The sequence below is a fragment of the Triticum dicoccoides genome, chromosome 2A (genome assembly GCF_002162155.2).
Source record: "Triticum dicoccoides isolate Atlit2015 ecotype Zavitan chromosome 2A, WEW_v2.0, whole genome shotgun sequence".
In the NCBI taxonomy this organism is placed as follows: domain Eukaryota; kingdom Viridiplantae; phylum Streptophyta; class Magnoliopsida; order Poales; family Poaceae; genus Triticum; species Triticum dicoccoides.
Genome location: NC_041382.1, coordinates 103680122 through 103692633, shown reverse-complemented (window position 1 = coordinate 103692633; position 12512 = coordinate 103680122).

Here is a 12512-nt window from a genome sequence, read left to right as displayed (position 1 = left end):
GAACAAATGAATAGTGAAGAGTGGATGATTATGAGGTGCACCGGTATGATAAAAGCATTTGAAATACAGAAAAGAATATGATCAACACCGAAAGCTTGAATTAGATCCACCGGAGAAGAAAAATAATGAATAATGGTGAACTAGAAACTTCGTTAAAATCTTCATGAGCATCACCGGATAAGAACATTGAAGGAAAAGAATGGAGAGGCTTCACATCAATAAGATGGATACTCGATTAAGAAATCTGAGTCCTTGAAGAAAACAAGGGAGGGTGGGTGGGAAAACAAAGGCAACTTGGGATGGAAGAAAACGACGCCGTTGGGAAAGCTGAGATTGGATCTTGTGGATGTTGAAAATGGATGGATCCGCTTGAAGAGAAGCACACCGGTTGAAAAGGATTGACATGACAATATCGATTATCAAGAAGGATTACTATTCACATGGAAACATGAGAACACCATTTGGGGAAGGTATGGAATCAACATTTAACTTCGAAGCAACTTGAATACCACAGCTCAAAACAAAACAAAGGATTGGCTTGCGGAATAAGCCGGAACAAACATATGATAGAGATTTCGTCCAAAGTTTTTGTGGTGGGGCCTACACGGGCTCGATCGTATGGCACCATCATGTACAAGGCAGTGCACATGACATATGAAGCATCCCCGAGTCGGCATAGCCAAGGACTCTTTAAGAAACAACGAGACCACTGTAAAACCGACCGTGAATAGGCGGACCACTAGACGTCGAACCCCAATTTCATATCATACATCTGTCGGAAAGATATCCTAAGAGCTACTTGAATTCCCACTTATGAAACTCCCGAACCTTTCCGGTTATGCAATCAGGTGTTGGGGATACAGGGGAAGCATAATATCTCACCCAAACTAGCAAATCCTACATCCAGCTGTATCCATCCTTCAACACATAACCAAGAAACCTTCGGAAATCATCTACCTCAACCTTCAAAAAGCATCCGTTATACAAGTTATGGCGATACTCCTGAACTCCCGCCCTAGTACTGGGTGGCGTCGAGGTTATCTCACCAACGAACTGCATAAAAGAGATTTTCGATGTCGGCGTACTAAACTCAGGTATTCTAGAACTGCAACGATAAAATTATGACGACAACACCTCAGAGCTCAACTCCTCGGGACACTTCCACTAAACCCCTGACAGGAGGCACCAAGACAATGTTCTCGTCACAAAACCATCGGAACGATTCCAAGATACCCGCGTGATCCTAAATTTTTTTTAGTGAAATTTGAGAAGAGAAGAGTCAAAACTCTATGTCAGGATGCCTTACCAGAGCGATGAGGAGACTGGGAAGTAAAAAGAATTCCTAAACTCTCCGATATATAATTCCTAAATGACTCAAACATTTTTCTAGACACAACTCGGCTGCTAAAAACGATCAAGCAATCGGGCTCCTAAGGTCGGGGAAGGCTCTGATTACCAACTTGTAACGCCCTCGATGCGGCTATATCTCCCACGTGTCGAAGCACGACTTAGAGGCATAATCGCATTGAAAGCAATGTCGCAAGTGAGGTAATCTTCACCAACCGATGTAATATATAAGGGAAAAAATACATAGTTGTCTTACAATCGCCACTTCACACAATTACATGAATAAAGCATTACATAATCCAGATACAAACAAGGTCCGACTACGGAACCAAAGTAAAAGAAGAACCCCAAATGCGACATGGTCCCCGATCGACCCCAACTGGGCTCCACTACTGATCAACTAGAACAAAACCACATAAAGGACAAGATCTTCATCGAGCTCCTCCTGAGCTTGGTTGCGTCATCTGCATGGTCTCATCGGCACCTGCAAGCTGGTTTTGGAAGTATCTGTGAGCCACGGGGACTCAGCAATCTCGCACCCTCGTAATCAAGACTATTTAAGCTTATGGGTAAGGTAAAGGTATGAGGTGGAGCTGCAGCAAGCGACTAGCATATATGGTGGCTAAACATACGCAAAAGAGAGCGAGAATAGAAGACAAAGCACGATCGAGAAATCTATGATCAAGAAGTGATCCTATAGCAACCTACGCCAAGCATAACTCCAACACCGTGTTCGCTTCCCGGACTCCACCGGAAAGAGACCATCACGGTTACACACGCGGTTGATGCATTTTTAATTAAGGTCAACTTTAGGTTTTCTACAACCGGACGTTAACAAATTCCCATCTGCCCATAACCGCGGGCACGACTTTCGAAAGTTCAAATCCCTGTAGGGGTGTCCCAACTTAGCCCATCACAAGCTCTCACGGTCAACGAAGGAATAGACCTCCTCCTGAGACGTTCCGATCAGACTCGGTATCCCGATACAACAAGACATTTCGACAGGGTAAAACTAAACCAGCAACACCGCCTGAATGTGCCGACAAATATCGATAGGAGCTGCACATATCTCTTTCTTAGGGCACACTCAGATTGTCCTAGGTACGGGTAGGTCAGCCCAGAGTTGCCCCTGGTGGTCACCGGTAGCTGACAGTTGGACCAACACTCAGAGGAGCACTAGCCCGGGGGGTTAAAATAATGATGACCGTTGAGTCCGCGAAACCCAAGGGAAAAAGAGGCTAGGTGGCGAATGGTAAAACCAATGTTGGGCATTGCTGGAAGAGCTTTTCTTAAGGTGAATTGTCAAGGGGTTCCCATAATAGCCCAACCGCGTAAGGAACGCAAAATCCGGGAACATAACACCAATATGACGGAAACTAGGGCGGCAAGAGTGGAACAAAACACCAGGCATAAGGCCGAGCCTTCCACCCTTTACCAAGTATATAGATGCATTAATTAAATAAGATATATTGTGATATCCCAACAAGTAAAACATGTTCCAACAAGGAACAACATCTCCATGTCCCAACAAGGAACAAACTTCAATCTTCACCTGCAACTAACAACGCTTTAAGAGGGGCTGAGCAAAGCGGTAACATAGCCAAACAACGGTTTGCTAGGACAAGGTCGGTTAGAGGCTTGGTTCAACAATATGGGAGGCATGATAAGCAAGTGGTAGGCATCGCAGCATAGGCATAGCAAAAGAGCGAGCATCTAGCAAGCAAAGATAGAAGTGATTTCGAGGGTATGGTCATCTTGCCTAAAATCCCGCAAGGAAGAAGAACAAGTCCATGAAGAAGATAAACGGACGTAGTCGAACGGGTCCTCACAAACATGACGTTACCGGAACCAACCCGAAGAAGCAAACACCGGAAAAAGCACACAACATAGTAAGCAACCACCACATAGTCATGGCATGATGCGCAAACAAGTATGATGCATGTCCGGTTTAATGAGGCATGGCATGGCAAAGTGCACAAGCAATCCTACAAATTAAGTGGAGCTCAATATGCAGCGAGTTGCATATTGGTGAAACACCACGACAAGTTATTTAGTTCGATCTTGTCTATGTACCCAACAATATTAAATGTTGTTAAACATGGCAAGAGGGTGAAGCAAAGTAAAACTACCTATCTAGTCAGGGTTAAATGAGGCCGGAAGCAACGAACAACAAATCCGGAAACTCCTCATGTGCATAAATTAGATTTGGTACTGTTCTGCCCTAAACCATATTTTATAGTTGTTAATCATGCAAAGTGATGCCACCATGTAAACTAGGCAAAATTCTACCCCATATACATATAAAGTTTATTAAAATCCGAGTTACGGTTATTTAGTTATGAATTAAACCATTTAAGCATGACATAGGAGCAAATTTAAACAAACAGCATTTTAAACATTTTGAACATGGATGAAAGTTGGATATTATGAATCTAGACGAAATTCTAAGAAAGTTTCATATATAAAACATTTTAATCCGATGCACAGTTCAAGAGTTATTAATGCATGAACATGGAGGGGTAAACTGTAAATATGCAGTTCTCTAGATAATAGGAAAATTCGTCCTGGCAGGAAAAAAAAACAACACGGGCCGAATCTATGCACTGTGCAAGCCCAGCAGCAGATCTGGCCCGAAGCAGATGTGGGAGTGTAAAATAACAGGAAGAACTAAGCAAAAATTGGGGTGGCTGGGACTCGAACCCCAAACCCCTTGAATGGATAGAGGCTGCGCTAGCCACTGGGCTAGCTGATATGCTTGTGGTGGAACATAGTGGCAACTCTAAATAACCTCTACATGCCAGAACGGATCTAGGAAAAGATCGAAGCTTCGGTTATGGAGGAAGTTGCTCATAGCGGGAAAACAGAGGCCGGCGGCCATGGCGAAGCCTGCGAGCAGAGGCGGGTCGAGGGACTTGGCAAAGCGGCGGTGGACTTGGGGACGAGCTAACTCCGGCGAGGGACTTGGCGGGGCGACGACTCCCTGATGGTGTTGTACAACTGCAGAACTTGGCGCGGCGAGCATGGATCTGAGGTAGGGGACTCGAGGAGGACTTGGCGCTGGCCTCATCCTCGAAGCAGAGGAAGCAGGTGCGCGATGGTGCCGGGGACAGCAAGGAGGTGGCTTCGGTGGGTGGGTCGAGGGACTTGGCCGGCGGCGCGGCTTGGAGCAAATCGGGCGCGGGGATGGAGCTCCAGCGGCGCGACATGGGCTCCATGGAGGGTAGTGGCCGATGCTGTTGCCTGCTCGGCTTGGCCGGCGATGGCTGGCCGGAAGGAGGCGGAGATGAAGGGACACAGGGCCACGGGAGGAGCTCAAACGATTCCCTACGAGAAGCTCGAGGGTTGAAGGGACGAAGGCGACCGCGGCTTGAGGCGCGTACGGACGACGGGGATGGGGCCGAGACGGCGAGATCCTGCGAAGCGGCGAGGTTCGGCAAGGACGGGGATGACGGGTTGCTCCGGTTGGCGGCAGCGAGGCGATGGAGCTTGTGCTCCTGGACGACGGGAGGCTCGGGGCATGAGCAGGGGAGGCTGGCGGCTGCGGTTGGTCGGCGGCGCAAATGCAGGGAGGTGGTCGGAGGCGCTGGTTGGGTGGAGAAGGATCGGGAGGGGATCCCAAGAGGATTTGGTTGAGTGGCGGCGCAGAATAGGAAGGATGGGACAGCTCCCTACGTTTTAGGGTTAGGGTCTACTTTATATAGCAAGGGGATTAGGGCATGGGCTAAACAGTTCCTATGATCGTAATCGGACGGTCAAGAAAAATATGCTAGGGCGCCCAAATAAGAAACACAGAGACATTTTGTAGATGTTTGGGGATGATCTGGACACAACGGTGACGACTGCTCGGGTCGGGTCCGGGACAATTTTTGGACGCGCGCGCGAGGAGGGCCGCGGGCTGACGAGAGAGGTTAGGTTGGACCTGGCGGTTGACAGCGGACTGTGCAGACGGGCTCGAGCTGAGAGAAGAGAAGAGAGAGAGACCCGGTGACTGTTTCCGGAGACCGAAAACGTCCGCCGTTTTGACCGGCTACTATTGCCTCTATATTTATCCGTTGGGCTATCAAACGAACTCCGAACGCGATGAAACTTGACAGGCGGTCTATCTACACTATAATAAGACCACACGCCAACTTTCAACCCATTCCAAGAACATTTTCCGGCCACTTATAAAATAATATTTCGGACATGCCGCGGGCGCGTGCAAGGGTGTCTGGACTCAGAACGGACAACGGAGAGGACTCGGAGAACCTGGATGAATGCAAGTTTTAAAACATGATGATGCAATGCACATGATGACATGGCAAGATGCAACACGCAAGCAAATGACATGGCAACAACAGCGAATAACAGGAAGACACCTGGCACATCGGTCTCGGGGCGTTACATCATCATTCCCATCATTATCAAGATTCATATTGAAAAACAAAGATTTAATAGGATACACATCAATAACTTTTAGATCTTCATCCTTATTATCATGAAAACTAGAAGAACACGCTTTCACAAAGCAATCTTTCTTAGCACGCATCCTAGCAGTTCTTTCTTTGCACTCATCAATGGAAATTCTCATGGCTTTGAGAGACTCATTGATATCATGCTTAGGTGGAATTGATCTAAGTTTCAAAGAATCAACGTCAAGAGAAATTCTATCAACGTCCCTAGCCAATTCATCAACCTTAAGCAATTTTTCTTCAATCAAAGCATTGAAATTCTTTTGCGAATTCATAAACTCCTTAACACTAGTCTCAAATTCAGAGGGCATCTTATTAAAATTTCCATAAGAATTGGTGTAGGAATTACCATTATTATTAGAGGAATTACTAGGAAACGACCTAGAATTAAAATTACCTCTATACGCGTTATTACCAAAATTGTTCCTACCAACAAAATTCACATCCATAGATTCATTATTATTCTCAATCAAGGTAGACAAAGGCACATCATTAGGATCAGAGGAAACAATCTTATTAGCAAAAAATTTCATAAGTTCATCCATCTTTCCACTCAAAACATTAATCTCTTCAATTGCATGCACTTTTTACTAGTAGATCTTTCGGTGTGCCATTGAGAATAATTAACCATAATATTATCTAGGATTTTAATAGCTTCTCCTAAAGTGATTCCCATAAAAGTGCCTTCCGCGGCCACATCTAAAAGATTCAAACCATGTGTAGGGTAATTACGTATCACTAATTGCATCCTCTCTCAAGATTGTGCAACATGTTCATGATCAAGTTGGTTAAAATTCATAATATCGTTTCTAAGAGACATGATATTAACGGGAGGAAAATACTTAGAGATAAAAGAATCTTTGCACTTATTTCATGAATCAATACTATTTTTAGGCAAAGACAAAAACCAAGCTTTAGCACGATCTCTAAGCGAAAACGGAAATAGCTTCAGTTTAACAATATCATTATCCACATCTTTCTTCTTTTGCATATCACACGAATCAACAAAGCTATTTAGATGGGTAGCAGCATCTTCACTAGGAAGGTCGGCAAATTGATCTTTCATGACAAGATTCAACGAAGCAGCATTAATTTCACAAGATTCAGCATCGGTAAGAGGAGCAATTGGAGTGCCAAGAAAATCATTGTCGTTGGTATTGGCAAATTCACACAATTTAGTATTATTTGGAGCCATCGTGACAAACAAGCAATCCAACACACAAGAAAACAAGAAACAGGCAAAAAGGCAAATAGAAAAAAGAGAAATGGAACAGAAAAAGAGAGGGCGAATAAAACGGCAAGGGTGAAGTGGGGGAGAGGAAAACGAGAGGCAAATGGAAAATAATGTAATGCGAGGGATAAGAGTTTGTGATGGGTACTTCGTATGTCTTCACTTGTGCGTAGACTCTGGTAACGGTGCCGGAAATGGCTCATTGTCGGGAGTCAAATCTTGACTTGACTTGGCGCGAATCTCCCTGGCAACGGCGCCAGAAATCCTTCTTGCTACCTCTTGAGCACTGTGTTGGTTTTCCCTTGAAGAGGAAAGGGTGATGCAGTAAAGTAGCGTAAGTATTTCCCTTTGTTTTTGAGAACCAAGGTATCAATCATGTAGGAGATCACGCTCGAGCCCAACGCACCTACACAAACAAATAAGAACCTCGCAACCAACGCAATAAAGCGGTTGTCAATCCCTTCACAGTCACTTATGAGAGTGAGATCTGATAGATATGATAAGATAATATTTTTGGTATTTTTATGATAAAGAGAAATAAAGATGCAAAGTAAAAAAACGGCAATAGAAATAACTAAGTGTTGGAAGATTAATATGATGAAAGATAGACCCGGGGGCCATAGGTTTCACTAGTGGCTTCTCTCAAGAGCATAAGTATTATGGTGGGTAAACGAATTACTGTCGAGAAATTGATAGAATTGAGCATAGTTATGACAACATCTAGGTATGATCATGTATATAGGCATCACGTCCACGACAAGTAGACCGAAATGATTCTGCATCTACTACTATTACTCCACACATCAACCTCTATCCAGCATGCATCTAGAGTATTAAGTTCATCAGAACAGAGTAACACTTTAAGTAAGATGACATAATGTAGAGGGATAAACTCATGCAGTATGATATAAACCCCATCTTTTTATCCTCGATGGAAACAATACAATACGTGTCGTTTCCCTTTCTGTCACTGGGATTGAGCACCGCAAGATTGAACCCAAAGCTAAGCACTTCTCCCATGGCAAGAAAGATCAATCTAGTAGGCCAAACCAAAATGATAATTCGAAGAGACATGAAAAGATAAACCAATCATACATAAAAGAAGTCAGAGAAGAATCAAATATTGTTCATAGATAATCTAGATCATAAACCCACAATTCATCGGATCTCGACAAAACCACCACAATAGAAGATTACATCAAATAGATCTCCAAGAGAATCGAGGAGAACTTTGTATTGAGATCCAAAGAGAGAGAAGAATCTATCTAGCTAATAACTATGGACCCGAAGGTCTGAAGTAAACTACTCATACATCACCGGAGAGGCCATGGAGTTGATGTAGAGGCCCTCCGTGATCAATGCCCCCTCCGGCGGAGCTCCGGAAAAGGCCCCAAGATGGGATCTCTCGAGTATAGAAGGTTGCGGCGGTGGAATTAGGTTTTCGTGGTGCTCCTGGATGTTTGGGGGGTACGCATATATATATATATATATATATATATATATATATATATATATATATATATATATATATATATAGGAGGAAGAAGTAGGTCGGTGGAGCAACGAGGGGCCCACGAGGGTGGAGGGTGCGCCTAGGGGGGATAGGCACGCCCCCCTGCGTCGTGGCTTCCTTGATTGTTTCTTCAGGCCCACTCCAAGTCTCCTGGATCAAATTTTTTGAGAAAATCACGTTCCCGAAGGTTTCATTCTGTTTGGACTCCATTTGATATTCATTTTCTGCGAAACCCTAAAATAGGCAAAAAAACAGCAATTTGGGTCGGGCCTCCGGTTAGTAGGTTAGTCCCAAAAATGATATAAAAGTGTAAAATAAAGCCCATTGACATCCAAAATAGATAATATAATAGCATGGAGCAAACAAAAATTATAGATACGTTGGGGACGTATCAAGGCCGAGAAATTTTAGAAAAGTCCTTAATGAACAACCTATAAAAACCGGCATGACCAAGGAAACTTCTTATCTATACCTACTATTAAAGGGAATAGGTATTCTTGGTTTGGTTCAGTCCAACTATTAAAGGGAATAGATATTTTTGGTTTGGTTCAGTCATTTTCATTTCGATGGGCCTTTTATGGGCTTCATAGAGTCCGCGAAAAATAATTAGGTCAAAATAAAGTAACATTATGGGAATTTAAACATGACCTCCTGTCTGGATCTTCGATGCAACAACATATGCGTCATTCACATTTACTAAATCCTAACTCGCTCTAAATATATGAGTGACGGTCCTCGTGTTTAAGCGAATGAGCTAATTAAAGAAAGAATTGTGGACTTAAATAAAATATTTAAATTGATGTGGTTAATTAAAAAAGGACTATGGGTAAACTGGTGGACTAATTAAGAGAAAGATCATGGTCTTAATAATTAGAAATTTCAAATATATGAGGTTAATTAAAGGAAGGACTTGAGGTAAAAAGGTAGGATAGTTAAAAAGAAGGCTATGTATGCTTCAATGTGTTGGGGATATTAAATTAGAGAAGGAAGGATTTGATTCCCGACTAAAATGGGTGAGGACGTCACGGTAACTAAAGGAAGGATTATACTTAGATGGAATCAGTGGGAGATTATGCCCAACAAAGAAAATATGAACACGGCTAAATTGCATCGTATTTTTTATGTTCATTTAGAAGAAGGAGCGCTGAAGCATTTTTTTCTTAGTGAATCCGGTGCTGTGGGACATTATACTTGCACAAAACATCAATTTTTCCCGTTGCAATGCACGGGCATATGTGCTAGTATACCATTAATGTCCTTGGGACACGACATCTTTTCAATAGCATCAACTTTAGCTTTATCAACTTCAATAGCTCTTTCAGAAATTTTATGCCCCAAGACAATACCTTCATTAACCATAAAGTGGCACTTCTCCCAATTCAAAACAAGATTAGTTTCTTCACATCTCTGCAAAAACTCGATCAAGGTTGCTTAAGCAATCATCAAAAGAAGTCCCATAAATGAATAAATCATCCATGAATACCTCAACAATCTTTTCATAAAAGTCAGAGAATATAGCAGTCATACATCTTTGAAAAGTAGGAGGTGCATTACATAAACCAAAAGGCATACGTCTATAAGCAAAGGTATCGAAAGGGAAAGTGAAAGTTGTCTTTTCTTGATCCTCTTTTGATATAGGAATTTGAGAGAAACCAGAATAACCATCTAGAAAGCAAAAATGTGTATGTTTGGATAATCTTTCTAGAATTTGATCAATAAAAGGTAACAGGTAATGATCCTTTTTAGTAGGTTTATTTAATTTGCGGAAATCAATTACCATTCTATAACCTGTAACAATTCTTTGTGGGATCAATTCATCTTTATCATTAGGAACAACAGTAATAGCTCCCTTCTTAGGGACACTAGACATGACTTACCCACTGACTATCAGCAACGGGATAAATTATACCTGCCTCTAGAAGCTTTAGTATTTCTTTTCTTACCACTTCTTTCATCTTACGATTTAACCATTGTTGGTGATCAACAACCAGTTTAGCATCTTTCTCCAGTTTTATTTTGTGCTGCCATAGAGTAGGACTAATGCCCCTAAGATCATCAAGAGTATATCCAATAGCAGCACGGTGCTTCTTCAGAGTTTTCAATAATTTCTTCTCTTCATGCTCTAAAAGTCAGCACTAATAATAATAGGATATATCTCTTTCTCATCAAGATAAGCATATTTAAGAGTATCTGGTAAAGGTTTAAGCCCAAACACGGGATCACCCTTAGGTGGAGGAGGATCCCCTAGGATTTCAACATGCAAGTTGTGTTTCAAGATAGGTCCCTGTTTAAAGAATACTTCATCTATTTCCCTTCTTTCATTCATAAACATATCATTTTCATGGTCTAGCAAATATTGTTCTAAAGGATCACTAGGAGGCACGACAATAGAAGCAAGACCAATAATTTCATCTTTACTAGGCAATTCTTTATCATGGGGTTGTCTACGAAATTTAGCAAAATTAAATTCATGAGACATATCCCATAAACCAACATAAACAATATATTTATTGCAGTCTATCTTAGCATTAACAGTATTCAAGAAGGGTCTACCAAATATAATGGGACAAAAGTTATCTTGTGGGGAACCAAGAACAAGAAAATCAGCAAGGTATTTAACTTTCCCACACAAGACTTCAACATCTCTAACAATCCCAACTGGTGAAAATAGTATCTCTATTGGCAAGCTTAATTGTAACATCAATCTCTTCTAACTCAGCAGGTGCAATATCGTGCATAATTTCTTTGTATAAGGAATGAGGTATTGCACTTGCACTAGCATCCATATCACATAAGCCATGATAGCAATGATCTCCTATTTTACCAGAAATAATAGGCATGCCTACAACAGGTCTATGTTTAATTTTAGTACCAGATATAACAATTCTAGCAGATTCATTGCAGAAGTAAATAACATGCCCATCAATGTTATCGGCCAAGAGATCTTTAACCATTGCAACACTAGGTTCAACTTTAATTTGCTCTGGGGGTTTGGGTGTCTTAATATTACTTTTTTTGACCACAGTTGAAGCTTAGCATGATCCTTTATTCTAACAGGGAAAGGTGGTTTCTCAATATAAACAGTATGAACAACACGATCATTATAAGTGATAGTCTTTTCTTCAACTTTAATAGGTGCAACTACTTTTACTTCAATGCGAGGATTATGTTTAAACCACTTCTCCTTAGGGAGATCAACATGAGTAGCAAAGGATTCACCAAAAGAATGTACTATCTCAGAGTCAAGTCCATAGTTAGTGCTAAATTCACGGAAAGCATCAATATCCATAAAAGATTTAACACAATCAAAGTTAGGTGTTATACCTGACTCCTTTCCTTCATCGAGGTCCCAATCTTCAGAGTTGCGTTTAATTCTTTCCAATAAATCCCATTTGAATTCAATAGTCTTCATCATAAAAGATCCAGTACAAGAAGTATCGAGCATGTAGCGATTACCGAGAGTAAGCCGAGCATAAATTTTTTGAATAATAATTTCTCTTGACAGCTCATGATTGGGGCATGAATATAACATTGACTTAAGCCTCCCCCAAGCTTGAGAGATCCTTTCACCTTCGCGAGGCCAAAAATTACATATATAATTACGATCACGATGAACAAGATGCATAGGATAACACTTCTGATGAAATTCCAATTTCAATCGGTTGTAGTTCCAGGATACCATATCATCACATAGCCTAAACCATTTCAATTCCTTTCCCTTCAAATATAAAGGGAAGACCTTCTTGTTGATAACATCCTCGGGCATACCTTCAGGCTTAAAGAATCCACAAACTTCATCCACATAGATTAGGTGCAAATCGGGATGTAATGTTCCATCACCTGTGAAAGGATTAGCTAGCAGTTTCTCTATCATACCCGAACTAATTTCAAAGTAAACATTTTCAGTAGGTTCAGTAAGCTGAGGAGCAACTCTTTGCTCTACTGGTCGGGGTGAAGATATATACCCCGA